The sequence below is a fragment of the Theropithecus gelada genome, chromosome 3 (genome assembly GCF_003255815.1).
Source record: "Theropithecus gelada isolate Dixy chromosome 3, Tgel_1.0, whole genome shotgun sequence".
NCBI classification, from domain to species: domain Eukaryota; kingdom Metazoa; phylum Chordata; class Mammalia; order Primates; family Cercopithecidae; genus Theropithecus; species Theropithecus gelada.
The window spans coordinates 98,749,784-98,765,585 of NC_037670.1; positions in this window are offsets into that span (position 1 = coordinate 98,749,784).

Genomic DNA, 15,802 nt, shown 5'->3' on the forward strand with positions numbered 1-15,802 from the left:
CTTTTTCTGATATCTAACAAAATAGTGATCTAAAGTTTCAAACAGAGCCTATTTTGGAGCTCCTCCCCATCATGAAATGGGAACCTCATAAGAATGTAGCTTCAACAAATATTTTTTGAAAACCTGCTATATTGAGGACAGGGTGCCAGGTGATAGGTGATGTAAAAATGGAACATGAAATGATGCCTGTCATTGAAAAGCTTAAGAATATTGATTGACTCATTCACTCAGCATACCTACTATGGGGCTTTTCCCATCGCTGAGAATACAGCAATGAGTATAATAGACAATGACCCTTCTGTCTCAGAGCCTATATTCTAGTAGTAAAGGCCTATATTCCCTATAAATAGGCAATAAACCTGTAATCTTAGATATTGTTAAGTGCTATGAAGAGCAATGTAAGTAGAGCAAAATACAGGACGGAAAGTAAAGTATGTTGCTATTTTAGATAATGTTGTCAGTAAAGGCCTCCTCCAGGAGGATGGCACTTGAATGAAGGCTTTAAGAAGAACAAGCCATAGGAATATATGGGGGAAACAGTTTCACAGATGTCCTAAAATCTATTCATTAATAGATTCAAGGCTTATGGCACAGCAGATCAAAAATCCTGAAATGAGAAGGTACGTATAGTATGTCAAAAAACAGCAAAAAGACCATTTTAACTTGATCTGAGAGAGCAAATGATGGTAATTGAGGTCAAGACTTGATGACTCTGCCAAGGACTTTGGGTGTTATTCTGAGTGTGACAAACACAATTGGAGGCTTTTGAGCAGATAATTGATTCAATCTTTCTTTCATACATATATGTATAAGGCACCATGCTAGATAAAACAAGTAAGACATAAATCTTTCTCATCACTTAGGGAAACAGGAGAGTGTAGACAGACACATTAAGCAAGGCAATGCTATGAAATCTGACGCTTTTGTACCACAGTGAAAACATCTGACTGCACCAGATACAGGCTGCAATCCTGGCACTTGAGAAAGTGCTGAGTGAAGAGGGAGACAGGATGACAATTGACACTGATTGTCCAATAAAAAATGTCAGAAGGAAAAAAAAAATAGACTGTGAAAATGTCCACGTAAAGAGGAAGAAGATGACACAAATCTAGAAAAGAGATCAAGAGTGTGAACAGAGATGGAAGAGCTCAGGGTACCATGTCACAGAAACCAAGTGAAAGATAGTTTGAGGTAGGAGGATTGTTCAACTACTCAAGTCATATAAGCCTAGAATAAAGACTGGGAAGAGCCAAAGGGGCATTACACTTAGGGCCATGTATTTATTCATCTATTTGGTCAATTTTTTGATTACTGTTTCCATACCAGGCACTGAATTAGTTTCTTACCAGGGACAGTGTTGAGTAAAAAGAAGCTGTCGTGTCTTCATGACATTTACAGAAAACTGGATCATGTCAATGGTAAAAATGAAAAAATAATCACACAAATACAGTTTTAAAATCTAATAGTAATAACAGCTATAAAAGGATAGTGCATGGTATTATTAAAATATATAATGTGGAGCTTGATCTAGAGTGGGAAGCCGAGAAGAGTTTTCTGACAGAACAATGAAAGAGCTGAGATCTGAGGTCCTGGGTAACCCAACAGGGCAGCTTTAGTTCAGAGTTGGGAATGGAGGGAGTCAGGGTCGTCCCAGTGGTTTTTAAGAGAGTCTTATTTTGTTCTGGAAATTAGAAAAATAGTTAATGCCTATATCATTTATTTTCTGAAAATCTGTTTATGAAATTTTAAATCTATATAGTATTGAAAAAGTAATAATTTCATTTCACCCAACCTAAACTACAATACAGCCGGAAGATTAAGTAAAGTGAGAGAAGGAGAGAGAGAGGGAGAAAGATGAAGATAGAAGTATCACTAATATAATTATTATAATATCTTAGAATAACAAAGATAGAAACTTTGAGTTGCAGCCCCTGAAAAAGTATAAGAGCATCATTTTGGGTGACTCAGAGCATGAGTGGGATTCTAGAATGCTTAAGAGTTGCAAAATTAGAGAAGATTTACAAAATAACAATCACATTGTCTTCAAGACTTTTACTTTGGAGATACTTAAAATTATGTTTAATCCTCCTCTCCCATCAACTGTGGGAACTTTGGGAATGTACTTCCCAAACTTCTCTTTCAGCAACAGTTTCATCTTCTTTAAATAGGTTAATAGCTATTTAACACGGGTCTTGTGTAGATTATGTGGTATAATATATGAAAGGCGCCTTGTTGGCTGGGCGCAGTGGCTCACACCTGTAACCCAGCACTTTGGGAGGCTGAGGCAGGCGGATCACAAGATCAGGAGATCAAGACCATCCTGGCTAACATGGTGAAACCCCATCTCTACTAAAAATACAAAAAATTAGCCGGGCGTGGTGGTGGGCACCTGTAGTCCCAGCTACTCGGGAGGCCAAGGCAGGAGAATAGCGTGAACCCAGGAAGCAGAGCTTGCAGTGAGCCGAGATCACACCAGTGCACTCCAGCCTGGGCGATAGAGCGAGACTCCGTCTCAAAAAAAAAAAAAAAGGCACCTTGTTTAACCCTGTAATAATAAATAAACAGTAGCTGTATTAATGGTGTATTAATGGTAATGATGGTGATGATTATGATAGTGATGATGTTTATGCTGTTGATGATGACAGTGACAACATGATGTACATGAATTTATTCACTGTGCTGGGCAGTGGAGAGCTAAAAGACATAGGTCCTGACCTCAAAAGACTTACCATCTAGTTGTCGACACAGGAAATATGTTAAAACACATACAAATTGCATTGTGCTTTTAAAAACTGAAAAGTGTAAATAAAGACTAGAGGAGATCAGAAGAGGGTCTTCTTACACAAAATGTGGGATCTCAATGAAAAACTAAGACTGCTATGAACCTTAACCCCTTTCTTAGTGCTGTACTAGGTTATTAGAACTTCTGCAACAAGTTACAGTTACCACAAACTGGAAAGCTTAATACAAAGTGAATTTATTGTCTCGCAGTTCTGGAAGCTACCAATTTGAAATCCACATGCTGGCATGTCCATGAGTCCTCTGAAATCTGTAGAGGGATCCTTTCTTGCCTTTTCCTAGCTTCTGGTAGTCTGCCAACTATCACTGGCATTATCTGGCTTGTAGATACATCACTCCAGTCTTTGCCTCCATTTTTAGGTAGCATTCTGCCTGTGTATCTCTGCATCTTCACATGGCTGTCTTATTATAATGACACCAGTCATACTTGATTAGAGGCTCACCAGACTCCAGTGTGAGCTCATCTTAACTAAATATAATTACAAAAACCCTATTTCCAAATAAGGTCACATTCTAAGGAACTGGGGAGTTAGGATTTCAACATATCTTTTTGAACGGGGAGAAGAACATACAACCCAACCTATAATGTGTCAACTCTGTTGATGCAAGGATTCTTTTTTCTCATGGAATTGTATGTTCAGTTTTATAACAGAAATGAAAAGAGTAGTAGGGATTTCTTTGAGCTAAAAATGACAATAAGTCAACTTCAAAAGAAAACTTTTTGGAGAGAAGTTCACAAAATTAAAGACAGTTGTCGAAACTAAGGGTAGCTCTGAGACTCTCCCTCTTTGTCTTTCACCTTTTCTTCTATTTGAGTACCTGCCATTTCCTCTCAAGCTTGTCTTTGTATCACTGGGCATATGTTCTAGGGCCACAATTTTAAGCAAAGAATTAGAGAATAAACCCATGTCCTTTAACAGAAAAAGCCTGACTAACTCTGACTCTGACTAACCTTGTTTTGGGCCTGGGCAAATGACTGTGGTTTCTATAGCTACTATGATCATGGCTGAGCATAGTCGTAGGCCCAACACTTTTGTCCAATGCAATAAGTCTGTTCCAAACACTGGAGAAGAAAGTTGGCCTGGGTAGGCATATTTGTTTGCTAGGGATTCCGTAACAAAATGCAATCATCCTTTGGTATCCATGAATGATTTGTTCCAGGACACCCCCGCAGATATCAACATCTACAGATGCTCAAGTCCCTTATATAAAATGGAATAGCATTTGCATATAACCTACACACATCCTACCCTATTACTTAAATTATCTCTAGATTACTTAGATTTACTCATAATACCTAATACAATGTAATTACTCTGTAAATAGTTGTTAGATGTTCATTTTTTAATTTTATTATTTTTTATTGTTATTGATATTTTTATTGACTATTTTCCCCAAAATATCTTTGGTCCATGGTGGGTTGAATTCATAGATGGGGAACCCAGGGATACGGATGATGGACTGTACCATAGACTAACTGGCTTAAACAATAGAAATGGATTTTTCACAGTTCTGGAGGCCAGAAGTCCAACAACAAGTTGTTGGCGGGGTTGACTTCTCCTGTGGCCCCTCTCCTTGACCTACAGATGGCTGTCTTCTCGCTGTATTCTCTCAAGGACTTCCCTCTGTGCATGCTCATGTCTGTGTCTTTATTATCTCTTCTTATACAGACACCCATTGTATTGAATTAGGGCCCACCCATACAACTTCATTTTACCTTAATTGCTTCTTTAAAGGCTCTATCTCCAAATACAGCTACAATCTGAGGTACTGGGATTAGGGCATCCGCCTATAAATCTTGCAGGAACACAATTCAACTGATAACGATATACAAAGGTAAGAGCCATAAAGCATTTTTCTCATTAATCACTATCTCCTGATCGTGCCAGGTGCTCTGCTAGGCAGAGTATATCACACAATCTTTGTAAGAATCTTGTAAGGCTAACTCAATCATTGCCTGGAATGTTACATATGAAGTTGAAGCTGAGGAAAGTTCATATTTTGTCCAAGGCAATACGGGAAAGCTGAAATTCAAACCTAGGTTGTTTATCTGATTCCAAATTCTCCATGCTCAACCACCACATTGTACTTACAGAATTTTTTGCAGCTGGGGATTGGTTCATTTTTTGTTTTGTTTTAGATGTGTTATTTTTTTCTCTAAAGATGAAGAATGATGCTAAAACAAAGAACAAGTTTAAATCATATAGTCTTTTCTATTATAGACTTTGGGCAGCCTTAGAGAAAATGTGGAGGGTTTCCATATGTCTCTTAGCAATTTCTGTTCACAGGCAAAAAGAAGACAGATCATTCTGGGGGAAAATTGATAAATTTTTTAAAGAAAACATCAAAAATTTAAAGAACAGATATACTTCACCCTGTGGAGAAAATTTATTTTAAAAAGAAGCTTGTGTTATTCTGTATGTTATTACTTGGAAAGCTGCATTAATTAGCAAAATATAAGTCTTATCTTTTGATCAGTGAATAATTGAAGACCAGTTCAGGTCACTGGCAGCTATACAATTGCCTTGTACCCCAAAGACCAAAAATTCAGCACAATTTATTTTAGTTGAAGCATCTCTTAATGTTTACGCTTGTATTTTCTAAACACAGAACTACAGCTAACCTTTAAAAAATAGTAATTTTAGAATCTTATCACAAACGTAAACTACACATTCATAATATACAATAATAAAAAACACATTAATCATTGCTTTTTGAAGCATATGTGCACTAATCGTTTTAGGGGCAGAGTAAAGTTTGCGGTTGGCTATAATATCAGGCTAATTCTTTGTAGAAAATAAAGGGGGGAAAGAGGGCCACATTCACTTATTTGCTTGTTGATGATATGCTCAAGATCAATAACTGAAACCTCACATAACGCAAGAATACTAAGCAATATTATTTCATAATAGGCTGTGGAAAGTGACCACACTTTGCATTTCCTGACTTTGTGGTAGTTTGGAGCTTTCAGTGGCTCCATCAACATAAAGAAAATGAGTCTGGTGATCTTCACCTTCATAGTACTGCAAAAATACATGAAAAAACTAATAATCAGGAGGAAGCAGACAGATCTATACAGCAGTTCAAATTTCAGCCCAAACTCCATCTCCACATATACTTTCACATTATTTCAAAGTGCTTAAAACTTCTAAATGTGATGCAGGCCAAACTATTAGCACTTGGAACCTATTAGGTTTCTATAGGATGTTGCATTGCCTTTGAGCAGAGATAATATTCTTTTGAATTCAGTTTGTTAAACTGACTTCAGTGGAGCTCATTATTTAATTGATGGCTATTATTTAATATTATTAAACTAGCTTTACTTACTGAGAAAAATTAAGTTCAGAATTAAGAATTTTATCATGGTCTCAGTTAACCTTTAGAAAGAATGAAATTGATACAGTCAAAATATGTCTGATCATTCTTTATATATGAGTTATCTAAGACTGAATAAATTTAAAAAGCTGTCAGGATGTCATTATAGAATATGTATTTAATAATTAGCATTTGAAGTTGGAAAATTAATAAGACATTAATAAAAGAGCAAAACACATGATGTTTAATATTAAGAATGTTGTGTTAATGTTCATTAAAACGTAATGTAAGGTAACTAGTATTTGATTTCTGTTTGACTGATATAATGGCTAAGACAGAAGAAGAAATTCTAAGATAACTCTGGCTGTACAGAAATTAAAGAAGGGAATGAAATGCAGCACACTGTATAGAAATGCACAAAGCATAACCATTTCAAGGCCCTTGAGATGATTATGTTTGATAATGCTTATGTCTGAATGCTCACCAGAGATGTAGACTTCTAAGCACACAAAAGAAAGTAAAACTCTCCTCTTGGCCTCTTTTTATTTGGCCTCTGGCTAAATAAGAAAATGTCTATCTCCAGTTGTCAAAGCATTCTGGCCACATTGTTATCCCGACTTAAAAGCAACATATTGGCACTGCCACTAATGAGAAAAATGGGAGAGACTTGGGTCATCATTGATCTAACTTGACTAGTGGCAAAAACTTCAAGGCCTACTTAACCAAGGTGATACCTAGTTCTTATACCTCCTAGTGCCACATGTTAGTACAGTGACAAAATATTTAGACATGTATTACTCCAAGTAAACTTTAGACTCTATTAAAATTTAATATGGCCTTTGCTGAACTTTATATATGACCTTTGGTCTAAATAGAAAATAGGCAATAAAAGACCTCATTTCAGTCTGTTTTATTTCATGATTCCATCTCAGAAAGGTTTAAAACATATTTAAATGCTTCATGTACAAAATCCTACATTATTTTGATTAAAATGTTGGCAATTTTACAAAATGTTAGTTTTTAATTACCAAAAGGAACCAATCCATATTAAAAATTAAATGGTTGCATTTTTTTTTTTTAAATCTCTGGCTGCTTAATAAGCTTGAGCTAGCCATAAAAACATTTTTGGCTCCCCTACAACAAAAGAAAGATTTATCTAAGCTACACTATTAAAAAAAAAAAATCCATTTAGGCTGTCAACAAGTATGTCAAATATCAACCCAATATGATTTAAAGTTTCAAAGCGATAAAAGAGAAATATTCCTTGGACTCTTACAGAATCTGCATGGTTTCATGGAATCAGAGGAGACTGAAAGTCTGGCACAAGTACAAGAGGAAGATTGACAGTTGCCTGGGGTAGCAGAGTTTAAGAGACGATCAAGTCCTCCTGTGTGTGCCTGTGTTCTGGGCCAGCCTAGATATGACCTCTGCTTTTCCAATTCTCCCCCTTCTGTGTGCACATTCCTGTTCAGTCTCTATGCCAGTTCACCTTTACAATTGCAGTTTTATTAGTCTCATTTTAAGTATATTTTGTACTGTAATTCCATTTGTCTTTTTCCCATATGACCACTTTCCTTCTATCATATGCACAGTCATTGAATATTCGCCACAATTTTTAGGAATAATAAGTGACAAGAACTTGATTGTTGTCCTTAGGGAATCCACAAGCTAACAATTATCTGGTAAAGCTATTCAGGAAAAAGTACACCATGAATAAACTTTACAATGTCATCTTTTCAACTTTTATTTTATTCCTAAAGACCTCTAAGTATACTACTTAATTATTATAATCTCTCCTTTCATAGGTCAAAATTATTAGTCTGTATTCATAGCTAAGTAAAGTAACATTCCCTGATTTTCAATCACTATTCTACTCATTAAATGAACAGCAATGTAATAACAAGCATAAATTCAATATCTTAGAAATTATATTTTTACCTCCTAGTGAAATTAATATTGCTTACTTCTTTTACTGTTAGATTCCAATATCTATTTAAAGAACTGCACTTACATTTTGTTGACCTGACAAGCACAGGCAACAAAAGCAAAAATAGACAAATGGGATTTCACAAAACTAAAAAGCAAAGGAAACAATTAACTGGGTGAAAAGGCAACACATGGATTAGGAAAAAATACTTGCATATCATGAATCTGATAGTGTTAATATCCAAAATGTATAAGAAACTAAAACATCTCAACAACAAAAGAAACTAATAACTCAATTTTTAAAAACGGGCAAAGAACCTGCCTAGGTATGTCTCAACAAAGAACATACAAATAAACAACAGGTATATAAAAATGCTAAATATCACTAATCATCAGGGAAATGCAAAGTTAAAGTATGAGCTATTATTTCATGGCTGTTAAAAGGACTCTTAAAAAAAAAGTGTGGCAAACGTGGAGAAAAAGGCACTCTTGTACACTGTTGGTGGAAATTTAAATTAGTATAGCCATTATGAAAAACAGTATGAAGTTTCCTCAAAAAATTGAAAATTGAACTACTGTATGATCTATCAATCCTACTACTGGATATATAGCCATAGGAAACTTTATATATAAAATCTATATGTAGAAGAGATATCTGAACTCCCATGTTCATTGCAGAATTATTCACAATGGCCAAAATAAGCAATCAACTTAAGTGTCTCTCAAGACACTTGGGGACAAATACAAATGGATAAAGAAAATGTGTATATACATAATGGAATGTTAGTCAACCTTTAAAAAGAAGAAAATCCTCTTATTTGTGACAACATAGATGAACCTGGAGGACATAAGTGAAATAAGTAAGGCACAGAAAGACAAGTACTCAGGATAATCACTCGTGAAATCTAAACAAGTTGAACTCATAGACGCAGAGAGTAAAATGGTGATTACCAGGAGCTTGGGTTGTAGTGAAGAAGATTGAGGAGATATTGGTCAAAGAGTACAAGGTTTCAGTTAGACAGAAGGAATAGGGTTTTGAAACCCATGGCACAGCATGGTGACTATAGTTAATGATAATGTAACATATATTTCAAAATTGTGAGGAAAGCAGATTTTAATTAGTTGCACTATTAAAAAATATATGTGAGGTGAGGGCTATATTAATTAACTTGATTTAATCATTCTATAATTTTTGCATATCTCAAAATCTCACTTAATATATGCAATTAATATAATAAATATATACCATTATTATTTGTCAATTGAAAATTACATTAAATTAAGTTTTTAAATTCACATTTTGGCAGTAATGTCATCCAAAACATTAAAGTGGTAAACTCGAAAGTCAAGAATTTTGTTTATGTAAAAATGAAATATTGCATATGTAATGTTTATCATTGAGTTGTCTTTATCAAGTTGATGTATTTACTTCATGATGATCAATACATTCTCCCCTAAAGTACTCCAAAAAGTAGAATATGCCTAGTATACATTACACGCAGAGTACTCTTCATATTGGATAAATGAACATCTCTTAGTATAACTTCCAATGTCATAACAATGGTGTTTCCTTTTCAGAAAATCTTAATTCAACACAAAGTGCTCCAGCAAGGAGAGCTATTCTACGTATGTTGTCACCTTTGACCTTGGATGATTGCTCCAGAAATGACTGGGAACCAAAGTAGAACCAATCTCATACTTCATCCTAATAATATATTGTTTAGAATCCAGAGACATGAGAAGGGGACCTGTAGACAGTTGAGTCATACTTACTGACTCTAGCATTATATAAAGAAGATAATAGATAATTACCAAGTGAAGCTACCCCAGGAGTTAAAGATTAATGGCACAGGACAATTTAGAAACTGCATTTATACACTAACAGTTTAAAGGTGGAAGTAGAAAAAAAAAAAAAAAGACAAGGTTATCTTATACTGGTGCAGAAAAACTGCTAGAACATTCAGAAACCGTGATGAAAACTAGTAGCAAACTCGAAATGGAAGAGAACTCTCTCACCTTTCAAGGGTATCTATTTAAAAAACAAAACTTACAGCAAACGTCTAATTCAATAATAAAAGTTTGGAAACTATTAAATAGACTAGCGGGCCTACAATCTAGCAGCCTGATGGACCCTTGATCATACAGAATCAAGTTGGTAGCGTCTTGGCTATGAGAAAAACAGTACCATATATTGGATGCTGATCCAGAGCATATGCAGCCTTCTGGAGAATTTTGCCCCCACCCTGCAAAGTATTGTTTCCTACCTGACAATATAACTGTGATTTTAAAAGGCCATTTCACCATTCTATCAAGCCAGCTGCTTCAAGTTAATGTGGAAGATGGTAGGACCAGTGACTTCCCCAAGAACAAGACTATTGTAGCATATCTTTGACCATGGTAGAAGTGTTTGCATTATGGAAATTGGCAATACTACAAATTAGGGATTGGGAGAGTAAGGAGGTGAGTAGAAGGGCATTGGTTTGTCAACATACCATTGAGTAAGGGCCAAATTAGAACAATTAGATAAGAAAAATAACTGGAATATTAGTTGGGATGGAAGAAATAAAAGTGATTACTTGTTAAAGTTATGACTGTCCACCACATAGAAAATACATGAACAATTTATTATAATTAATGATAGCGTTCAGCAAGTTTTTTGAACATGACTAGTGAAAAGAAATGAACTACAGCTACAAATATCAACATGAATTATATTTCATAAATATACTATTGAGTGAAAAAAGCAAAGTACACAAGAATAAAAAAAGTAGAAATTCATTTTTGTAGAATTCAAAAACAAGCAAAATTTAGCACCATATTGCTTCTAAATGTGTACATAATTTAGAGATATAAATATATATTTTATATAGAGAGAATGTATATATACATATATATAAATATATATGGTAAAATTATGTGTGTGTGTGTATATATTTTTTTTAAGATGGGGTTTGGCTCTGTCACCCAGGCTGGAGTGCAGTGGTGCTCTCTCTCCTCACTGCAACTTCCTCCTCTTAGGCTTAGGCTCTTCTCCCACCTCAGTCTCCCAAGTAGCTAGGACGAGAGGTGCGCACCACTATGTCCTGCTAGATTTTTGTATTTTTGGTAGAGTTTCACCATGTTGCCCAGACTGATCTCAAACTCCTAGGTTCAAATGATCCATGCACCTTGGCATCCTAAAGTGCTGGGATTACAAATGTGAACCACTGTGCCTGGCCAACTCAAGCCTTAAAGTCATCACTGCTGAGTGTTTAATGTTTACAGCATTTCCAACTCCCTCCACCTTGTTCTTTTGTTCTCCTCATTTCCTGGCATTATGCCACATACTTTGATTTCTGATAACTTCGTATCATTGACGTTGTTCTGGATCAACATCGATGGTCCTATCCCATTATTTTTAATAACTGAAGAGTATTCCTGTATTTTATTTAATGATTTCTTTATTAATAATAATGTAAGATGCATTTCTGGTTTTCTCTGTTGCAATATTGCAGTGAAAATTCATGTATATACAAACAGAGGGACAAAGAGATTACTTTTTACTATGAAACATAATTCTGGAAGTGGAATTGCTGAGTAATTTTTAAAAAATTACCTGCCAATAAAAAGCTGTATCAATTTGTACTCTCACGAACAGTTCTTGAGAATATCTTTTCTCCAATAATCCATGTCAAAGTATTTTTAAAGTTTAGAGCTTTAATAGGCCAAAAAAACCCTTCAGTTGGTAATTATTGAATGTTTAGTGGAAGTAATCATTGTCACATATTTACTTGTCATTTGCTAGTTTTGTAATTTGACTATTTATATTCTCTGCCCACTTTCGTATTGGGTTGTTTATATTTTTTGCACTGATCATGTCACTGTACTCCAGCCTGGGTGACAGAGTGAAACCTATCTCAAAAAAAAAAAAAAGAAGAGAAAAGAAGAAAGAAGAAAAGGGCTTGAGTTTAGTGAAATAGTAGAGAATTATTCTCACTTCTTATTTGATATATTTTCCTCAAGTTTGTTGTAAATATGGGTTGCTGTTTACCAGTAATAACACATAAAACATGGACCAGCAAAAATAGTAACTACTGACATCTCAGGTAAGTGAGGGATGTTCTTGCTGAATCTGAGGAATGTGCAATAAGTATTTGAAGCATGGATTGCTTAAGTGTTAGAAGAAGATACACAAATTAGGTGCTGGAGTTATTGAAATGTGATCATTTTACTTTAAATTGTTTTCTATTTTGTGAGTATAAATAAAGTGCTGGGTATTCTGACGTTGGAAAGTGAGGACAAAAACCAAGGCTCACAGGAATCAGGAAGGAAGTGCTGCGTAAAGGATCCTGAAAGACCTGTTTTGATTATTCACATCTTCATAAGATATAGGGAAAACACTGGAATAATTATATATATATATGTATATGTATACTGTGTGTGTATATATATAACTACATATAATTACATTATATATTACATTATATTATATATAATACATATTACATATGTATATGTGTGTATATATGTATATAATATATGTATTATATATAATATATATATTGGATATATATATATATATCAAAATTAGAAGTTAGAAGTTTGTTTAGAAAGTTGAGGGAACAAGGACACTACATGGGTTACCTTGCTGCAAAACATTGCGGTCACTAGTATCTAGACCTTCGAAGGGAGAATTCCTTAGACAGCGTAATTATAGAACATAGGGAAATATTAGTAATGGATGTATTAGAAGAGACATCTGCATTAACAGAAATTCCTCAAGGAAATAAATGTCAATTATGCCAGCCAGAGCATTTCCAGATAGGAAAATAGGCAGGCAGGCATACCTGTGCATTGTTAGGTCACAGTCGAGCAAAGCCTGAGGAATACATGAGACCAAGTCACGCCATCTTCCCAAGCACCAGAAATGCCCTCCTCCTCACTTAACCTGCTTCAACAAAATGACACACCCACACTGAAAATCTATGCAATTCTAAATTTGATTGTGGAGGAAACCTCACTCAGAGCCTTGCTTGCTCGTAGTTTGTCCTGCTTATACTACAAATATCTCTTTTAGATTGACCTGATTTACCTGCAGGGTGCGTTTTCCATTTGAAATTTTAAAAATAATCTTTTATGGACAGCTTTGTTTTTATTCTTTCTGTGGTCTTCCATCTGCTGAATTTACAATACAAAAGTCTTGTTACTATATGAGTAGGGAGGGATTCATAAAAGTGTGGATGTCTCTTTATCAATAACTTTCACCATTATCATACTGGAATCAGTCCCAGGTAAAAGCTAAATCGAGAAGTAGCAGATGCAGGAGTCTGCAGGAAATTGTCTACCTTGCTTATTGGACCTAGAGTTTGTCTTTATCCTGCCACTAATGTACAATTGGATTAGGTAATGCAACATTCTTCTGGTTGTTCAGTCATATTTCTCTCTGAAGAGCCTGAATATAAACTCAGTTAAAAATGCAAGAGGTTGGGAGGTAACCATAGATTTTAAACCCACAGCTGTAGTAATTTATCCTCCTAGGAAAGATATACTAGTTAGGATGCTATAATAAATGGAAAACTGTGAGGGGAGGGAGCCATTTGAGCCTGAATAACTCTGAAACCAAGTAATAACTTCACAAATAGGAATTTCAGATGAAAAAGATTTATGTATCAGAGAGGAATAAGATGAAATAGATATTCTGAATGCAGTACAAAATTTTACATGAGGAGATAAATGCTGAGGTGGCATACTATGTTAAATCAGTTGTACTGATTTGTTTTTTCTTTCTTGTGCTATGACTACTTCTTTGTCATTGCTGCTTCTTCCTCCCTGGAGTCTCAGTATCTTCCAAGGTTCTGTTCCTCTTCTCTTTTGTTCTTCTCCCTGTTCATAAACTCACAACTGAGGTGAGTCAGTCACAGATCATTCCCAAACGTAATATCTAGTCTGGACCACCAACTTATGCTCCCTACAAATTGTAAAGACTCATAGGGATCCAGCCCTGGAAGAGACATTAAAAGTCATCTAGCCTAGTGTCCTTCTAAAGCAAATCTCTTTGCCATATTCTAAACCAGGGCTGTCCAATCTTTTGGCTTCCCCGTGCCACACTGGAAGAAGAATGGTCTTGAGCAACACATAAAATACACTAACTACAGCTGATGAACTAAAAAAAATCACTAAAAATCTTCGTTTTAAGAAAGTTTATGACTTGTGCTGAGCCACATTCAAAGCCGTCGTAGACCTCACACAGCCGCGGTCTGTGGGTTGGACCAACGTATACCTAAAGTCTTCTTGTGATACAACATTTCACAATTTTTAAGGAGCTGTTGTTTGCATTGGGCATAAATCGGCTTTATCAAACTTTCACCCACATCTTTGATCTGACTTTCAGGGTTTGTGAAACAAAGAATATCCCTTTAACATTACAACACTTCAAATGTCCAAAATAGTAACCATAGCTCCTATACTATATTGTAGGCTAATGAGGCCTAATTTTTTTTTTTTTAAGACGGAGTCTCACTCTGTCTCCCAGGATGGAGTACAGCAGCCCCATCTCGGTTCACTGCAAGCTCCACCTCCCAGATTCCCGCCATGTTCCTGTCTCAGCCTCCCAAGTAGCTGGTACTACAGGTGCCTGCCACCACGCCCAGCTAATTTTTTGTATTTTTAGTAGAGATGGGGTTCACCATGTTAGCCAGGATGGTCTTGATCTTCTGACCTCGTGATTTACCCACCTTGGCCTCCCACAGTGCTGGGATTACAGGCATGAGGTACCGCACCCAGCTGGCCTAATTTTTTTTAACTATTTTTCATGCGATGTGGTTTGGAGTAAATACAGTCGATTGCAAAATAATAGTCACAAATTCTTTCCATCCCTGAATGCACATGCATCTTGTCCCAAGAAGTGGGGGATACATGTGCTCTAGAACTTTGAATCTGGGTTGGTCTTGTGGCCTGCTTTGAGGGTCACAGCAGAAATAATGTTAGAGGAATTTCCAGCAGAAATCCTGAGAAGACTTACACTTCCACTCTCGCTTTCTTGGAACCTGAGACATCCTTGTGAAGAAGCCTGAACTAGCCTCCTTGTGGAGAGATCAGTTCTGCTGTCAGCCATCAGCAACCTTCAGCCACTTATAGGAGCCATTCAGCCCCAGTATAACAACCAGATGCCACAGTTGCATGAATGACCTCAGATGAGACTAGCAGAAGAGCCACTCAGTTGAGCCAAGCTCAAATTGCTGACCACCAGAAACATGAACAGATAAAATGATTGTTGTTCGAAGCCAGAGTTTTGGTGTGCTTTGTTACCCACCAATAAATAACAAATACAATGAACTGCCCTTTCCCCTTACCCAATCCCTTAGAGTTTCTTTCCCTATGAAATTATGGAATCTAACACAGAATACAATACTCTCATTTGAGGTCTGACTAAAACAAAATAGATCAAAATTCGTCTTTTTTACATAATTTATTTCCATTGTAAAAGTTTTAAACTTGCTCTAAATTTCAGGTATCACATTCTTAGATATATAATACAACTACTCTTTCTATATAAAAAGAGCATAGGCTGGTTGCGGTGACTCACACCTGTAATCCCAGCACGTTGGGAGGCCAAGGAAGGTGGATTACCTGAGGTCAGGAGTTCAAGACCAGCCTGGCCAACATGGATAAATCCTGTCTCTACTAAAAATACAAAAATAAGCTGGGTGAGGTGGTGAGCACCTGTAATCCCAGCTACTCAGGAGGCTGAGGCAGGAGAATCACTTGAACCCAAGAGGCAGAG